Raw genomic sequence first — 12339 nt, 5'->3', positions numbered from 1 at the left:
CTTTGAGATAGCATTTCTTAGCAACAAACCCAGACTTCTTCTGAGTAGCTTTTGACCTGCAGCCAAAAGTCCGAAGCCCCTAATCTTCAACGATGAGCTAACCACCCCCACCTTAAATTGCAGCTGCATCCACACTTGGCAGGAATGGCCAAGCTTGAGCACCTAAAACTAACCAATTATCTTACTTTATAGCTTCCTCATCCAATCCTAAATTGCCAAGACTGCAACTTCAAATCTCCCGCAATTTTTCTTTTAAAAACCTAAAGGCCTTTGTCTCCAGGTGCCACTCTTTGCTGACCGGCAGGGGTGACCCTATTGCGCAATGGTTAATAAACCTCTTGCTTTTGCAACGAGTCGTGGTCAGGGGATTTTCTGGGAAGGGCACGATCTTGAACTCCTGAGCTGTGAGACCCCAGGTTTTAACAGTTTCTACAATTATTCAAAATGTACTGTAACATTTTAGATTGTGTGTGTAAGATGGGTATTTTTTAATTAAATTTTAATTTTTTATGCTAATTACTGTTTATTTGATTTCTTTCCCAGCTGCAGCTCCCTACCTCATTCCCTCCCAATCCCACTCTCACTTCCTCATCTCCTCCCATGCCTCTCTCCAAGTCCACTCATAGGGGAGGTCCTCCTCCCCTTCCATCTGACCCTAGCTTATCAGGTCTCCTCAGAACTGGCTACCTTGTCTTCCTCTGTGGCCTGGCAAGGCTGCTTCCCCATCATCTGGAGGTGGTCAAAGAGCTAGCCACTAAGCTCATATCAGAGACTCTCCCTGTTCCCCTTACTAAAGAATTCACTTGGATACTCAGCAACCATGGGCTACATCTGAGCAGGGGTTCTAGGTTATCTCCATGAATGTCCTTGGTTGGAGTATCTGTCTCAGAAAAGACCCTTGTACCCAGATATTTTGGTTCTGTTGCTCTCCTTGTGGAACTCCTGTCCTCTCCAGGTCTTACTGTCTCCCCCTTCTTTCCTAAAATTCCCTGCCCTCTGCCCAGAGTTTGGTAATGAGGTTCAATATCTGCTTTGATACACTGCTGGATAGTCTTTTAGAAAAGATTGGTTTTTGTTTGTTTGGTTTTTTTTTTTTTTTTGGTTTGTTTTTTCGAGACAGGATTTAACTGTGTAGCCTTGGCTGTCTTGGATTCATTTTGTAGACCAGGCTACCCTCAATCTGTCTGCCTCTGCCTCAGTTAATGCTGGGATTAAAGGTATGTTCTACCACGCCCAACTAGGCCTGACCTTTTCTGAAGGAAAATGGAGAAGTGATCAGGGAGGAAGTAGTTGCTTGGAATGGGAGGGACTGAGAGGAGAGAAGGAAGGAGAAATTTTTGTTGGGATGTAACATATGAGAAATAAGTTAATAAAAAGAAAACTATATACAATAACAATAACAATAAAAGTTGTGTATGTAACTGATGTCTGATTCAGTGTATTACTAGGGCATTTGATAGCATGAAAATCTCTGTGGGATAACTTGTCTGAAATGTATAAGATGTATAAGGACCTCCAGAGCATCACATTAAAAAAGTTATTCACTATGACATATTTATTTTTTAAGAAAATAAATTAGAAAAAACAAACATATTGGGATGATATTATCAAAATACCGTTAATCAAAACACTGATTATTATTCTACTAAGATACTAAAATATGTTCCAACTATATGTGGTAACTCCTTTTCATAACTATTTACTTGAATTTATATAAGTTCTTATCAGAATCTTAGGTCAAGGCCTGTGGAATTATATATCATAAAAGTTTAATTATGTCTCATGGCAATTAAAATATTAGTTTAAAATATTGGTATATATAGGCAATACACAATCCAATGGTCTGAAAATAGTTTCATAATTGATCATGTTTTTGCAATAGCTCAATATGTACATAGCAGTAAATGACAGTTTGCTTGAATAGGTTTCCAGAAAGATATGGTGTTGTCTATTTATACTGAATTCAATGTTGTGAAAATAACTTAAGGAAAGGATTTATGAGGGTAAACTTGGCAAAGTTAAAATTCATTAAGATAATTTTATCATAGAAGATAATAGTAACATATTATAGCCATAACCACATTTTGTGGATTTTTAAAATTGAGCAAACTTTTCATGCACAGTACTTAATTTTAAGATGAAAAGACAAGCAAGTTTAAACATTATCTATTTTTCTCCCTTTTTTTACACACACTTTTTTTACACACAAATGAAAGTTTCTGATTTAATGTCTCTCTGGAGTGGGAACTTGGAAATTTACTTAAAAAGGATTACCTTGGCTAGAAACACTTCCAGAAAGCAGGGGAAATATTAATTCTTAGTATTGTTTAGGTGAAGGTGTTTCATATCCGTAGCAATATTTCACATATTAAAATGTTATTTTATGATAATTTTTATTATTATGTATTTGTTTTGTTCTGTCCTATGTTTTAATATAAAATATTAAAAACAGATTGTGTTAGATCCTCTATAAAATATGGTAAAGGTTAATTAATAAACAAAAGAAAATATTTGAATGCTACCAGAAACAAACTCTTCAAATACTTTTTCTTTCTGAGTGAACATCAGTTTTCATTCAAACAACGTGAACTCATTAGTTCCTTACTCCAGCCCAAGTCTTAAATTTTTGACCATAGGCCATAATTTTTTCATCCAATCTTGAGAGGCAAAGACAGCAAGGTTAGGTTAATAAATTGATTCAAGCCTAATGCCAAGTACATGTCTCGTGAGACTTATGTTTTGCACTGAGGACATTTAAAAGTGTGGCACTGAAGACCTACAGACAGATGTAAATACATTGAGCTGCACACTTAAAGCAATTGCCTCCAGTCATATCTGAGGTAAGATATAGATATGTGCGCTTTACGTGAAAGAGCTTTATAAATGCAAATCAAATTTAACATCTGACATTTAATTCATTTTGTAGGTCAAAAAAGATATATTAAGACTAAGAAACAAATTTAAATATACACAAAGAGCTTTAAAAGTTTTAGAAATTCCAAAGCTAGGATGAAAAAGTGGTGGGGATTATCAGGAAAGTTAGAGGAAAGGGAGCTGGGGTGAATTTACTCAAAATATTTTGTCTGTATAAAAATCACAAATATAATTTTTGTAAGAGTTAAGAATTCTGTAGCAGAATTCCCCTTGGGTTCAGTGTAGAAAATGAGTCAATAATTTTATGCACTAGTATTTATTTATTTACTTATACATGTATACTCCAAGATAGCCTTGAATTCGTGATCTTCTTGTCACAACTTCTGCATATCCTACTAGCATGAGACAACACAACCAGTAGCATTTAGAATAATAAAAATCATGTTTAGGATAAATTACACCATAGATAAATTATAGATTAATCAGTTGTTTCTTTAATTACAAAATCAAGAAAGTGAATAAGAACATAAAAATATGCACTTCTAGAGACCGACTCTGAGAGAACTAGTAAGAAGGAGAGAAAATGGCAGTCATGGATTATAGTACCTACAGCCAAGCTGCAGCTCAGTAGGGCTACAGTGCTTACACCTCCCAGACAACTCAAGGACAAGCACAGAGCCCCTCCTCTCCCCCAGGCCTATAGACAACAAAGCAATAGAACCTACGGACAGCCTACTGATGTCAGCTATACCCAGGCTCAGACCAATGTCACCTACAGGCAGACTGCATATATGACTTCTTATAGCACTCCAGCAGCCTCCAGGCATACAGCTAGCCTGTCCAAGGATATGACACTGGTGCTTATGAGACCACCACTGTTACAGTCACCACCACCCAGGCCTCTTATGCAGCTCAGTCTGCCTATGACTCCCAACCTGCCTACCCAGCCTATGGCCAGCAACCAGCAGCCACTGCACCTACAAGACCCCAGAATGATAACAAGCCCTCTGAGAAAAATCAACTTCAGTTTAGCAGAGGGGTTATAACCAACCCAGACTAGGATATGGGCAGAGTAACTACAGTTAATCTCAGTGCCTAGGAGCTACCCCGTGTAGCTCCATCCTTTCCTCCTACCAGCTACTCCTCTTCACAGCTGTATAGATGATCAGACCAATTTCTCTCAGAAGAACACCTATGGGCAGCTGAGCAGCTATCGGCAGCGCAGTAGCTATGGTCAAAAGGCAGCTATGGGTAGCCGTCTCCCACTAGTTACACCCCTTAGGCTGGGTCCTACAGCCAGACTCCAAGCCAATATAACCAACAGAGCAGCAGGTATGGGCAGCAGAGTTCATTTCGACAGGACCACCCCAGTAGCATGGGTGTTTATGGGCAGGAGTCTGGAGGATTTTCCTTACCAGGAAAGAACCGGGTCATGAGTGGGAAGAGGGGTAGGGGAAGAGAGGAATTTGATAATGGAGGCATGAGCAGTACTGGGCAGGAAGGAAGATGTGGTGGAGTGGACGATGGAGACCGAGGTACCTTCAATAAGCCTGATGGACTCATGGATAAAGGATCAGATCTTGATCTAGGCCTTCCTATAGATCTTGATGAAGACTGACAACAGAGCAATTTATGTGCAAGGATTAAATGGCAATGTGATTCTGGATGATCTAGCAGACATTTTTAATTTTTTTATAAATTACAGTTTAATCACTTTTTATCCCAGTCCCCTCCCTTATCCCCTTCCAATCCCACCTTTTCTCCCTCAACTCCTATCATGCCCCTCCCCAAGTCCACTGATAGGGGAGGTCCTCCTCCCCTTTCCTCTGACCCTAGGTTATCATGTCTCATCATGACTAGCAACTGGCTGTATTGTCTTCCTCTGTGGCTGGTAAAGCATATCTGACAGAGGGCTAATATCCAGAATATGTAAAGAACTGAAGAAGTTAAACAACCACAAATCAAGTAATCCAATTAAAAAATGGGTTACAGAGCTAAACAGAGAATTCTTGATAGAGGAATATTGAAAAGCAGAGAAACACTTAAAGAAATGCTCTTGAGTACCTAAACCTCACAAAGACACAACAAAGAAAGAGAATTTCAGGCCAATCTCCCTTATGAACATTGATGCAAAAATACTTAACAAAATACTTGCAAACCGAATCCAAGAACACATCAAAGATATTATCCACTATGACCAAGTAGGCTTCATCCCAGGTATGCAGGGGTGGTTCAATATATGGAAATCCATCAATGTGATCCACCATTTTAACAAACTGAAAGAAAAAAACCACATAATAATCTCCCTAGATGCTGAAAAAGCATTTGACAAAATCCAACATCCATTCATGTTTAAAGTACTGGAGAGATCAGGGATACAAGGCACATATCTAAACATAGTAAAGGCGATTTACAGCAAGCCTATAGCCAACATCAAACTGAACGGAGAGAAACTTAAAGCAATCCCACTGAAATCAGGGACAAGACAAGGCTGCCCACTGTCTCCATATCTCTTCAACATAGTGCTGGAAGTCCTTGCTAGAGCAATAAGAGAGTTGAAGGAGATCAAGGGGATACAGATGGGAAAGGAAGAAGTCAAATTATCACTATTTGCAGATGATATGATAGTATATATGAGTGACCCCAAAAACTCTACCAGGGAACTCCTACAGCTGATAAACACCTTCAGCAAAGTGGCCGGATACAAAATTAACTCAAAAAAATCAGTAGCACTCCTGTATACAAAAGACAAAAGGGCTGAGAAAGAAATTAGAGAAACAACACCATTCACAATAGCCACAAATGACATAAAGTACCTTGGTGTAACCCTAACCAAGGAAGTCAAAGATTTGTATGAAAAAAATTTCAAGTGTCTGAAGAAAGAATTAGAGGAAGATATGAGAAGATGGAAAGATCTCCCATGCTCATGGCTTGGCAGGATTAACATAGTAAAAATGGCCATCTTACCAAAAGCAATCTACAGATTTAATGCAATTCCCATCAAATTGCCAACACAATTCTTTACAGACCTGGAAAGAAAAATTCTCAACTTCGTATGGAATAACAAGAAACCGAGAATTGCTAAAACAATCCTCTACAATAAAAGATCTTCTGGAGGTATCTCCATCCCTGATCTCAAGCTGTACTATAGAGCAACAGTTATAAAAACTGCATGGTACTGGCATAGAAACAGAATGGTGGATCAATGGAATCGAACAGAAGACCCAGAAATAAACCCACACACTTACGGACACCTGATTTTTGACAAAGATGCCAAAACCATACAATGGAAAAAAGATAGCATCTTTAACAAATGGTGCTGGTCCAACTGGATGTCTACATGTAGAAAAATGAAAATAGATCCATACTTATCACCCTGCACAAAACTGAAGTCCAAGTGGATCAAAGACTTCAACATAAAACCAGACACATTAAATCGGCTAGAAAAAAAAGTGGGGAATACCCTAGAACTCATTGGTACAGGAGAAAACTTCCTGAACAGAACACCAACAGCACAGGCTCTAAGAACAACAATCAATAAATGGGACCTCATGAAATTGAAAAGCTTCTGTAAAGCAAAGGACACCGTCATCAAAACAAAGCGACTGCCTACAGATTGGGAAAGAATCATCACCAACCCTTTATCTGACAGAGGACTCATATCCAATATATATAAAGAACTAAACAAGCTGAAAAGCAACAAACCAAGTAATCCACTTAAAAAATGGGGAACAGAGCTAAAGAGAGAATTCTCTGCAGAGGAATATCGAATGGCAGAGAAGCACTTACAGAAATGCTCAACCTCATTAGCCATTAGGGAAATGCAAATCAAAACAACCCTGAGATTTCACCTTACACCCATCAGAATGGCCAAGATGAAAATCTCAAGGGACAACACATGCTGGAGAGGTTGTGGAGAAAGGGGAACCCTTCTTCACTGCTGGTGGGAATGTAAACTGGTACAACCACTCTGGAAATCAATCTGGCACTTTCTCAGACAACTAGGAATAGCGCTTCCTCAAGATCCAGCCATACCACTCCTAGGCATATACCCAAAAGAGGCACAAGTACACAAAAAGGACATTTGCTCAACCATGTTTGTAGCAGCTTTATTTGTAATAGCCAGAAGCTGGAAACAACCCAGATGCCCCTCAACGGAAGAATGGATGCAGAAACTGTGGTACATCTATACAATGGAGTATTACTCAGCAATGAAAAATAAGGAAATCATGAAATTTGCAGGTAAATGGTGGGACCTGGAAAGGATCATCCTCATTGAATTGTCCCAGAAGCAAAAAGACACTCAAGGTATATTCTCACTCATATAAACATACAATATAGAATAAACCCACTAAAATCTGTACATCTAAACAAACTAAGCAAAAGAGAGGACCCTAACTAAAATGTTCAATCCCCATCCTGAAAGGCAAAGAGGATGGACATCAGAAGAAAACGAAAATAGGAAACAACCTTGGAACCTGCTACAGAGGGCCTCTGAAAGCCAGAAGAAAACAGGAAACAACCTTGGAACCTGTCACAGAGGGCCTCTGAAAGCTTCTGCAGTATAGACTGTCAAAGCAGATGCTGAACCTGATGGCCAACTGATGGGCAGAGTGAATGGAATTTTATGTAAGAAGTGGGAAATAGTAAGAGCTGGAGGGGACTGGAACTCCACAAGCAGAGCAACAGAACAAGATAATTTGAACACAGGGAACTTCCCAGAGACTCATACTCCAACCAAGGACTATTCCTGGAGATGACCTGGAACCCCTGCACAGGTGTAGCCCATGTAGCAGTTCAGTGTCCAAGTGGGTTACATAGTAATGGGAAGAGGGACTGCCTCTGACATAATCTGATTGGCCTGCTCATTGATCACTTCCCCCTGAGGGGGGAGCAGCCTTACCAGGCCACAGTAGAGGACAATGCAGTCACTTTTGATGAGAACTGATAGACTAAGATCAGAAAGAAGAGGAGAACCTCCCCTATCAGTGGACCTGGGGAGTGGCATGCATGCAGAAAGGGGAGGGAGGGGGGGATCGGCAGGGGAGGAGGGAGGGGCTTATGGGGGGATACAAAATGAATAAAGTGTAATTAATAAAAAAAGGGATGTGCTATTGAAAAAAAAAATATATATATATCACAAAAATTTACAAAATTCAGTTCAGGGAGTAAGATTGTGGACATTTCAAAGTAGGAACACACTTAATTAGTGTGTTAATATTTTAATTCATATATTTGTACCTGAATATAAAATGTTATACCAAAAAAAAAAAAAAGAAATGCTCTTGATCATCAAGGAGATGCAAATCAAAATGACCCTGAGATTTCACTTTATACCTATCAGAATAGCTAAGGTCAAAAACTCAAGTGACAACAAATGCTGGAGAGGATGTAGAGAAAGGAACCCTCCTCCTTGTCTGGCAAATTTCTTTAAGCATTGTAGGGTTGTCAAGGTGAACAAGAGAACCAGGCAACCCATGATCCATAGCTACATCGATAAGGAGACAGGAAAGCCTGAAAGTGATGCCACAGTTTCCTATGAAGACGATCTGCCAACTGCCAAGGCTGTTGTAGAATGGTTTGATGGGAAATATTGTCAAGAAAGCAAACTTAAAAGTTTCTCTTGCCCAAAAGAAACCTCTAATGTACAGCAAGCTGGGTAGCATGCCACCTTGTGAAGGAAGAGAGATTCCTCCACTAATTTGTGGAGGTCCTGGTGGCACAGGAGGTCCTGGAGGACCCAGGGGCTGCATGGGAGGTGGTGAAGGAGTCAGAGGTTTATCCCTAAGAGGTCCTTGGGGCTCAAGAAGGAACCCCTCTGGAGGAAGAAAAGTCCAACTCTGGCAGTGTCCCAGTCTGGGCTGTGGAAACCAGAACGGTGCCTGGAGAACAGAATGTAACCAACATAAGGCCCCTAAGCCTGGGAGCTTTCTCCCCCACCCTTTCCACCTTCAGGTGGTGACCATGGCCAAGGCAGCCCTGGTGGCATGCAAGGAGGAAGAGGTGAACTTATGGACCTTGGTGGACCTGGAGAAATGTTCTGAGACGGCAGAGGTGGAGACAGAGGTGGCTTCCTCAGTAGTCATGGCATGGACTGAGATGGCTTCGGTGGAGGAAGATGAGGTTGTCCTGGAGGACCTCCTGGACCTTTGATGGAACAGGTGGGAGGAAGAAGAGGTGGACATGCAGGACCTGGGAAAATCAATAAGGGCAAACACCATCAGGAATGAAGAGACCAGCTCTACTAGAGACTTGCAGAGCTGCGCTGACGACCAGATTTATTTTTTTAAACCAGAAAATGGTTTAAATGTATAATTTCATCTTTGTAATGTTGGCCACAACCTTATAATTATTCCTTGTCTAACTAACTAACTAACTAACTAACTAACTAACTAACTAACTAACTAACTAATTATTCCTTGTCTAACTAACAAGTTAAATGGTAGTGTGCTGAGTGTTGTTTTGTTGTTGTTGTTTGAATTTTTTGTTTGTTTGTTTCTCTGTTTTAAAGATGTTTGTTTTAAGGCTTAGCAATGGGAACCCCATGTGAGAATGCTCAGTATCCTTACTGAGAACCAAGAGGGCCTCTAATTGTAACATGGTTGTGATTTTTTTTTAAATAAAATTACAAATGTTTATAAACTGTCACAAAAAAATCACTTCTAATATCATTGTGTCTAGTATGCATCACAATACAGGGTAGGTGCACAGGAGTAGCAGAAAAGTGTGATACACTGAAAAAAAAAAAAACAAAACAAAACAAAAAAACCTTCAGTCAAACTATCTTGTGCAAGTCCTAACCTGCTGTTTTCCTCCCATAGGACTTTGAATGTATCCTTTCAAGGAGACTTCTGTTGTCTTTGAGTTTTAAAATATATGTAATATCTTTTCACAGGGAAATCAGAATGAAGATGGGAAATGAGACAAACAGACTATAAATTGTGATGAGACAGTGAGGTGGTAACTGGATACTTCTGAGCAATTTGTCCACAAAGATTTACTGTAGTGTTCAAAATGTATCATTGGAAAAGCTGCCTTAGTCGTTCCTTGAAAAACTACAAGCAACTGAGGTTCTCCTAGTGTGCAATACAGACAAAAAGAATTATAGTTAATATCCAGAAAATGAACCCCTTTTCCTGCAAAAAGACTAAGGATTGTCACTTTCACCATGAGTTATTATTCTGTTTACAGTGTGACATTTCCAGCATTGTCTGATCAAAATCAAGCTTGAAATATAATTTTAAGTAGTACTTTGGAAGCAAAATGCCTCTTCACACCAATCTCTTAAAACTGACCATAGTTAAATCTGAAAGTTTGCTTTTTGTTAATTAATTTTTTACATTAATTACATTTTATTCACTTTGTATCCTAGCTGTAGCCCCCTCCTTTATTCCCTCCCAATCCCACCCTCACTCCCTCATCTCCTCCCATGCTCCTCTCCAAGTCCACTGATAGGGGAGGTCCTCCTCCCCTTCCATCTGACCCTAGCTTATCAGGTATCATCAGGACTGGTTGCAATGTGGGCAGAGTGCAGGGAATCATATGAAAGAAGGTGGAGTCAGTAAAACCTGGAGAGGACAGGAGCTCCATAAGGGGAACAACAGAACCAAAATGTCTGGGCACAGGGGTATTTTCTGAGACTGATACTTTAACCAAGGACCATGCATGCATATAACCTAGAACCCCTGCTCAGATGTAGGCCATGCCAGCTCAGTCTCCAAGTAGATTCTCTAGTAAGGGGAACAGGGACTGTCTTTGACATGAACTCAGTGGTTGGCTCTGTGACCACCGCCCCCTTCCCCTGCAGCCTTGCCAGGCCACAGAAGGTTTGCTTTTTAATTCTGGCCATGCATCATCTCATCAAAGACAAAGTAGGAATTCATTCAGTTTTAGCCTTTAGAAAATGCTGGCTGATATGTGATAGAAGAAGAATGGAATCCCAGCACTCAGGGTGGCTCATGCAAGATGATGAGATTATGAGCTCAAAGGAATTTTGAGCTAAGAGTAAGGCATTTTCCCAAAGACAAGTATGAGGGATGCTGTGGAAGGTCAGAATTCTTAGGTAGTGTGTAAACTAGTACAGGTGCATTTCTAATGACTTCATATATCAAAAATAAAATTGAATGTCATAAGTATAATATTACATACATTCCTCTTGTGACTGCATGATCAGAAAGCCACCATCACAAAGGAAATGCACATAAAGTGGGTATTCCACAGTTTCGGAGACTAGGGCAGAGAACAGAGATTGGAGGCCTGAGATAAAATACTTTATTACTCATAGAATAACAGCTGCTTTCAGAATTTTGCTGGGTTCCACTTATTGTCCTTGTCCCTCAGGGCCAATGATAAAATTACCTTTGAACTTACCCATAACAGATATGTCTACATCAAGGGAACTCCAAGCCTGGGAGAAACACTGACAGGAGTTCTGCGTGAAATTTGTCTATGCTTTGGCCCAGACTGATACATTAGGTTTATTACATTAAGAAACGTGTGCTCCCCAAACTTCAAAGACACTAATCATATCTTCCAAAAGTCTTTGCTTTACAAAGCTGTAACAAGATAATAAAAAAATCTTGAAGTTACAAAATAAAATATAGTGTCATTTGCAAGTCAAACTCAGAAAAGTGGAATGTTACATCATTTCTGACATGTACAATACAGATTGTGTATGATGAAAACAGAAAGAGGTTTATTTAGGAAGAGAAAGGGGATTAGGAAAGAGAAGTGAAAAAAAAGGAATGTTACTGGAATGGAAATATGGTGGAAGTACATGCCACACATGTATTTAACACACAATTTTATATAATATGTAGTAATAAAATGGAAGAGATAGAATCATGAAAAAGCAATTTCTGATTGCAAACATAGTATGCTTGAAAATCAACATAAAGAATGCAGCAATAAAGGACATATCCTGAATAAATGACATTAAATAGCATAGGAAAGCGATCCCCGTGTTTACTGATGGTTCCGTGAACACTGTGGCAATTAGCACTTTCTGCATAGCATGGCTCTACCCTCCTGTGTCTTTTCCTCAAATGTGGTCTTGTCCTCTGCTTTAGTAGGACATCTTAATAATTTACTTGCACTGTGGCCTTTTATTCAACACATTAGTCAGGGTTCCTACTAACAGCTGTTATCATCATGTGAAATATTTTAATACTGCATGCGTATTAGTAGCACACATGTTATGTTATGAAATTGTATTAATTCCTTCCCAAAAGATTTCTGTTTTCTTTGAAGAAGCATAATGCTGTTTACAGGTAGATAAATATGAATATTGAAGAATATGCACACAAGGAAACTGGTGAGAGTTGCCATAATTGCCACACAAAGAAAGTTCTCATTCATCCCAAGTTTCTGAAGACTGCAACACCACTTTACCCTTGCAACTCCAAACAAGTCCTTTTTGTTTTACAATAGCAGACATTACCCACTTTTGCTGGTTTCAGCTACCAC

General features: G+C 39.6%; 1 pseudogene; it reads left to right on the top strand.

Moving 5' to 3' along the window:
* The first annotated feature begins 3457 nt into the window (after positions 1-3457).
* LOC129685488 (RNA-binding protein EWS-like) lies at positions 3458-9122 on the top strand (annotated as a pseudogene).
* Positions 9123-12339: the final 3217 nt, after the last annotated feature.

Source organism: Psammomys obesus, unplaced genomic scaffold (assembly GCF_907164565.1).
Source record: "Psammomys obesus unplaced genomic scaffold, mPsaObe1.curated_primary_1811, whole genome shotgun sequence".
Classification (NCBI taxonomy): domain Eukaryota; kingdom Metazoa; phylum Chordata; class Mammalia; order Rodentia; family Muridae; genus Psammomys; species Psammomys obesus.
Note: the sequence above shows the minus strand (reverse complement) of the source record. Positions and strands in the feature narration are given on the sequence as shown.